The 7,444-nt window shown below is 39.9% G+C and overlaps 1 long non-coding RNA gene across 1 annotated transcript; it reads left to right on the top strand.

The window, feature by feature from the left end:
- The first annotated feature begins 745 nt into the window (after window positions 1-745).
- On the top strand, window positions 746-2,763 carry LOC136220341 (uncharacterized). The gene is made up of 3 exons (XR_010684492.1): window positions 746-1,315; window positions 1,400-1,457; window positions 1,536-2,763. It is a non-coding gene; the product is annotated as an uncharacterized lncRNA (long non-coding RNA).
- Window positions 2,764-7,444: the final 4,681 nt, after the last annotated feature.

The following is a 7,444-nucleotide window of genomic DNA, read 5'->3' as shown; positions in this document are numbered from 1 at the left end:
TTTGTTTTGCTTTGAATTGTGGATATAAACCAGGTACTCGTGTGTGTTAGAGTTATTGGGTTTATGTTTGGATTTGGAATTACGTATATAACATATACGTAATTGTATTTATCGAATTGAAACACCATTTTACCATTCATATATCACATATACGATGAATAAAATGTGAATTTCAATAAGGAATATTTTAGATGGATTATTAAATTCGAATGACATTTTCATATCGATTCGAATTAATTTGGTTAATTTTATTCATTCGAAATAACATCTCGAATTGATTTTTTGTTTTAAATTACGCATATAACATACACGTAATCGTATTTTATTGAATTAAAATTCAATTTTATTTTACGTATATCACGTATACGATAAATATGATTTGAATTTTAATAAGGAATGCTTTTAATGTTTTTTTTTCATAAGTTCAAATGACGTTTTCACATCGATTTGAACCTAGTTGGATTTATTAAAATTCTAGATAACATCTCGAACCTATTTATTTTGGTTTTGAAATAGCGTATATCACATATACACGATGTATTTATATTATTTTTTTATTCAACAAATTAAACGAATAATGTACACATAAATTTATAAAATAAAACTATTACTAAACTTAATGAAATGTGATCGTGTCACATAAAAGGACTCGATCGAAGAAATAAATGATAATTATAAAATGAGGGGGGGCCTAATTAAAACAGATTAAAATGCTTTGGGATAAATTAAAATTTAAACAAATTAATAGGAGGGTAATTATAAAAATGGAGAGGGGTTGATTGAACTTAAATTAAATAATTTGGACTTAATTAGAAACAGAGAGACTTAACTGAATAGAATAAAATAAACAGGGTTAAGTTCATGAATTAATTAAAACGGGGGAGTAATATGTAATTAGGAGGGACTCAATGGAAACAAACTATCGCTATTGGAGATAAAACGAAATGGACGGAATTAGTAGGGGTCAATTTGAAAATAAGGGATATAAATTTGGATTTATTAGGGTTTTATTTGTTATTTCTATCCAGTAGCCACCATCTCTCATTCTCCCTTTTCTCTGCTTCTTCTCCTAAAACGAAAACAGCCGTCCACGGCTTCCTTCTCCATCGCTGGCGGTTTCTTGCTCCGGTCACCTGCTCGTTTCGAGCTCTTTGCTCGAATGTGTAGAAAAAAGCTCTACTTCCATGGATAGCAGTCTTCTTTTCTTTCTATATCTCTCACAAAAGAAATGGATCCAAATTAGCCTTCCACGGCTACCGTGCGATGGAGATCTCACCGGTGGCAGCGTCTGAAACATTTCTAATCTCGAGTGTCGGTAAGGATCTTCCATTCTCTTCGTTTCTTCCTTTTTTCGTTTTCTCTTTGCTTGCATGTCTCTGATTTTATATTTTTCATGCAGATCCGCTCGGTGTGAACGTCAATGATGGTGTTTCCTCTCCTCCTTCGTTCAGATTGCGGTAGATTCTACCGTTTTCTTTTGCTTTTCACTTTTTTTTTTCTGATTTTTCTAGCTTATTGACTTTCCTTTTTTTCAGATCCGAAGTGATTTTCTGATAAATGGAGGACTGGCCGGAACACAGACAATTCTTTTCTTTTTCTTTTACATTTTCAGTGATCCTATGTAAATAATAAAATAGTGGAAATTCATTTTGTGCAAAACGTGAGAGAATGGAAGGATACGTGCCCGTTTTCTTAGTTTTGAACGAGGCAGAAACAGTTTTTGTGTTAATTAAAAGGCAACGTAAATCATTTTTTGAAACAACTGTTAAGGGTTTTAAATGGAATTAGTAGAAGAGATGATTAGCAAATTGTCTTTTTCAATAAAAATGAAAGACGTTTGAAGTTTAGAACAAAGTCTTTTTAGCTTAAAACAAGAGTTTCATTAACTTGATTTAAATGTCTATAATATAGAAGTACCAAAAAAATAAATAAATAAATAGCTGTAGGTAAATAAGAAGAGAATTGAAGTATTTAAATGACTAAATAGAAATTTCTGAAGAAAAATAGGAGAAAAACTCAGCTTATAAGAGTTGACTGGATTGCTATAAAAAAAAAAAAAAAAAAGAGTTGACTGGATTTGATACAAAGCCTACTTGAATCTGGCCCCTCTTTTTCCTCTCTACAGACTTGGACTCTTTCTCAAAAAATTCGGGCCTCCTTTCTAAAGACTGGAATTTAGGCCCAGAAACTCTAAATATTGGCCCTCTAAAGCCTCTCTTTCAATGTGTCAAACTTGGGCCCCTCTAAAGCTTCTTTCGGTATAAAATTCGGGGCCCCTACAACAGAGGTGGGGTCCTCTATTTATACTAAAATCGAAAGCAAAAGAGTGAATTTAAACTGCATTCCGTGGCTGCTCTTCTCCAAGCATCTGAGCTTGTTCCCCAAGTTGAAGAGCTTGCTTCTCAAGTTTTGGAAAATATTCCCTTTGATCCTTGTAATTTAATTTGCTCATGGAATGGACTGCTTGATTGAATAAATTGTCACCTTTGGTCCTTGTGATTAATTTGCTTGCTGAATAGACCTGTTTGAATGGGCCGATTGGACTGAGTTCTGGCCTGAATTTGAATTATTTCTTACCCGAACAGATTTTGTTGGACTTGTATGGACAGAACACCGAGCTTCGAAATTTATTAGACTTATGCAAATAATTCCACGAGCCTTGGACTTTATCGGACCTTTCAAAATATTCCTAAATTGAATGTGAGTCTTATCTTGCTTCTCGGCATATGAAAATTGTCCTCAATTTTGAAGTCGCATTTTTGGATATTTCTGACACTGATGAGCGGGTCTCTGGATTCGTTAAAATTACTGAAAAATAGAAATAAGTATATAAATATTTATAACAATAATATAGTATTTATTTATTAATAAAATTCTATTTTTTAAGCGTTCAATTGTCTTTAATTCATTTGTGTTTCAATTTTTGAATTCATTTGTTATAAATTATTATTTAGAAATCATCTATATTCTAAATATTTAATTATAAAATAAATCATAATCAAAGTTAATATTAACTTTTAATATATGATATTACATCATAATTCACAATTTAGATTATAGGCGATTCTAAATATAATTTACGACGAATAAATAAATATTGAAATATTAATTTGATTGATTGACATTTGAACTTCAATTAATAAATTTTAACTCAAATTTAAACAAATTCAATTTTATTCAAAGTACAAGGAACATATCTCGAATAAAATTTATCATAGGTTAAAATTGTACTTTAATTCTATTAAGTCACGTTATGAATATAATTCGGTATTTTCACCAATTTATACTGAAATATGACAAATTAGCTTTAATAGTACATTTTTCCCTAATAAATGATTTCCGAGATAATACCGAATATTTTGAATAATTCACGAATTGCTCAAATTTTGAATAAAATTTATTAAAAACTTAAAAATTGGTCCGGACAAAAATGGGTATCTACATTACCTCTTCGTCTTGCACCCTTAGGACCAATTTACCACCATGAACATCTATCAGCGTCCTACCGGTTGCAAAGAACGGTCTCCCGAGGAGAATGGGGACGAAGTCATCTTCTTCCATGTCGAGGACTACGAAATCGACCGGGAAGATCAGTTTATCCACCTTTACCAATACATCTTCAACTATGCCCCGAGGTCGTGCGATTGACCTGTCCGCCAGCTGTAATGTCATATTTGTTGGTTTGGGTTCTCCGAGTCCCAATTTCCTGAAAATAGATAAAGGCATTAGGTTAATACTTGCTCCTAAATCGCATAGTGCCCTATCTATATGCATGTTGCCAATCCTACACGGGATGGTAAAGCTCCCTTGATCTTTAAGCTTGGGGGGCAATTTATGAGTGATTATGGCCGAACATTGTTCTGTTAAGGCCACTATCTCATTCTCCCCAAAACTTTTTCTTTTTCGACAACATGTCTTTAAGAAATTTTGCATAGTTTGGCATTTCCTCTAGTGCTTCCATTAATGGAATATTGATTTCTAATCTACTAAGGATTTCCGAAAATCTAGCAAATTTCTTATCTAAGTTGGCATTTTTCTGTTTCTGGGGAAATGGTAATTATGGTGCATAAGGTCTAACTACTTTTTCTACAGCTACTCCAGGAGCTGAAGTTTCAGACACGGGACCGGGGTTGCTTACCACTTCCGGTTCCGTACCTACCTGAGGTGACAGTTGTGTTTGTGATTGGGGTGGTACGAGTGTGTCCACTTCCTTGCCACTTCTCAAGGCGATGGCTTGAACCGTTTCCTCTTGTGAGAGGAACGCCTCTTGGCATTCCCTTTCCTCTTGTCTGATCGCAGCGAGTTGGTTGCTCAGGGTTCTACACGCCTCCTCGTTGGCTGCAAGTCGGACGAATATCTCTCTTAAAAGAGTCATTATTCCTTCTGAGCGCTCTGTTTGCCTGCCATAAAAATCAGAATTAGAAGGGGGATATGGAAGGTTATCCGTGGGTGCCACGTATGGCCCTGGCGGATATCATGTGTGCTCCCGATCATAGAAGTCGTAAGTTGGGGGTTTAGAGTTATACCTTTGACGATTACCCAAATAACTTACATTCTCATCTCTAGGTACATGGTGGTTGACATGGCATACCTCACCGGGGTGATTCTGGCCACATCTTACATAAAATGGTGTCCTTGCTTGGTTGTTACGGCCAAAGGATGTCACAAGGAAGTCCATTTTCTTGTTGAGATCAGTCATGGACGGTTTTGGAGTTCTGTTGTCCATAATTGCTGAAAGAAAGATTTTACAAGTATATAAGAAGTATAATACTACGGATCGTATGAAACGATTGTATGACAATATATCAACAAGTATTTGTATAAACAAGTATAAATATAAATAAGTAATTAGGTATGCGAACACAGTGATCCTGGTCTCCGGCGGTATATTCGGGCTTACCGATGGCTCGTCCCTACGCCGGGAAGGGTCCCTGCGGATACTCCGTCGAGCAAGACAGTTAGTCGCTCAAGGAAATCTATTAAATGAACTGTGCAAGTGATTGAAAAGAATTACCCGCCCCCAGCTTATAATGTGAGCTGTGTATTTATAGAGGGTGCTTGGGCCCTGAGCCCTTCTGCCTTTTGGGCCTTCTTTGGGCCTTCTTGGGCCTTTTACTCGTATCCCAAATCAAGTAGTCCCCCCCATCGAAAAGCTAAATCGAGTATTTAATGCGAGAAGATAGGGTTGGGCATCCGTTTCCCGTAGGGATACATGGTGTTCAGCCGTAAAGAGGGCTCTTCGGATAAACGTGGGAAAAACCTTTGGGATTACTGCATGCGTGTCTTATTTATAGCGCCGCATTGATTGCGCCTGTACTTTTAATTACTCGTGCGCCGTAAGAATTTATTGCAGAATTCAAACTGTGCCGGCGCCTTGTTTCTTCCCCCAACTATAAATATTTAGGAGGGTTGAGACGAAATTTCTTTATTTCAGTTTTCAAACTTGTTTGAGAGAAAAAACTCTGCTTGCTTTCGTTCTGTTCTCTCTCCCTCCAGCAATTGTGTCAGCCTGCCCCTACTTGTTCGCGTGGTAAGCATCCGGCGGTCCATCTGATACCTGTTGTTCGACGGGAGTTTTTCTTGCGTCAGAGTTTGTCGTATCTTTTGCTGAGGTTAGTCGCACAATCCCTTAGCCTTGGTTTTTGCGTTTTTCTTTGCTTTATTTCGACTTCTGGGGAGGGGTATTATGTCAGAGGGTTCTTCACAGGGAGCCCTAAGCAGATTGCCGCCGGTTGCCCCTGGTGACTTCACGCTTCGAGAGTCTTCTCGGACGCGAACGGTATCGCGAAAAAAGCGAGCTGAAAAGGATAGTGGAGATAGCGCAGCGGGTGGTGCGGTGAAGAAAAGGAAGAAACCCGTTGGTCGCCCATTGCCTACCGTCGATCATCCAGCCGGAGGCGTTGCCGCCGGCATTCTAGAGGTGGTGGTGGCCGTGCCGGAGGGTTTGATTACTGTAGAGCGGCCCCTTGCCGCGATTTACGAGGAAATGCGTGAGAGAGTGTGGACACGAGCTCCAGGTGCTTCCGGTAGCGAGAGGAAACGGTTTGAGAGAGCCGAGCGTCCTAAGAGGTCGGAGTCCCTTTCGGCCGAAGATGCCTACAGTATAATCGTCGCAGCAGATCTGCCGGCGATATCTGCAGTGTATCGACTCGGAGAGCCTTATGAATTAGTAGCTTTGGGTGAAGAGACCAGAGCCCATCATACGGGTAGCGCGAATGAGCTCATCATTTACAAAGAGTAATTAGAATCGGGGATGCGGCTGCCGCTCCTGCCCTTTTTTGTGGAGGTATTGAAGGAATATGATTTGTGTCCTGGGCAAATACATCCGAATGGCTGGAGAATGATGGTCGCCTTCTATTCGCTGTGTCGTTCTGCCGGGTATCGGGCAACAGGTCTAGTCTTCCGTGAGTTTTTTAAACCGAGCAAAGGGCAGCGATCTCAACATGTCACTTTCTCTCACCAGAAATTCAGAGTGATGGGTGGGTTGAAGGATAAACTGTCCGAATACCGCCACCGCTTCTTTTTGGTGCGGAAACTTGATGGGGATTTTCCCTTTCGGGTCATGTGGAATGATGACCCCATGGATTCCAGTCGGTGGTTGAAGACCCGACCAAAGCTCCCATTTGAGGAGAACTTGGTGACGCATTTGAAAGGTCTTCCAACGGACAAAGATCACAAGCAGGATGTAGATGAGCTGGTTCGTCACTTTCTTGCCGCTGGTTACTACATTTGGAATAAATGGCGGATGGCCGACATCAGAGGATGGTCGGCCGCGGATTTTGAGAAATGGAAACGTGGCTATAAGTTCAAAGCTGGGGAGTTGGCAGAATTGGAGGCGATCTCCGTAAATGTTGCCGTTGTAGGTGAGGGGCTGGGATCGCATTCTTTGTGAATTATGTCGTATAAAATGTGTTGTCCGTTATTCAGAAATCTGATGCTTTTCCCTTTTTGTGCGTGCAGGTCCAGGAGATCCTCGTGTCAGTATGGATTTTGACCCTAACGAATTTAGTGTTGGTTTGGAAACCGCTGACGAGGCATTCGGAGGAGCTTCGGGTTCACTTGCTTCATATTCCTCACTCGAGGATGTGAACCAGGTGGTGCAAAGCATGGGAGGGGTTCTCGATGTGCAGGAAGATGTTGACGGGGTAGTTGATGTCCCGCAAGGGAAGCCTGTGGTTGAACCAGTTGCCCAAGAACCTGAGGGAAGTGTGGAGATGATCGGTCTTGACGAAGAGACAGTTGGCAGTTCGACCCGTGGGGTGCTTGCTCGGAAGAGAAAGAGGGATACGGGGAAGGCCGTTAACGAATATATGGCTGGGGAGAAGTCCTCTGAGGAAGGTGTCGCCGGGGCCAGCGACGGTGTCAGGAAACCCTGTTCTGATGGCGGGACCGAGCTGTCCGTTGATGTGCCGGATCGAGTAGGGGATCATCCGGAAATGGTCAA

Source organism: Euphorbia lathyris, chromosome 2, assembly GCF_963576675.1.
Source record: "Euphorbia lathyris chromosome 2, ddEupLath1.1, whole genome shotgun sequence".
NCBI lineage: Eukaryota > Viridiplantae > Streptophyta > Magnoliopsida > Malpighiales > Euphorbiaceae > Euphorbia > Euphorbia lathyris.
This window is presented reverse-complemented; position numbering and strand designations above follow the sequence as displayed.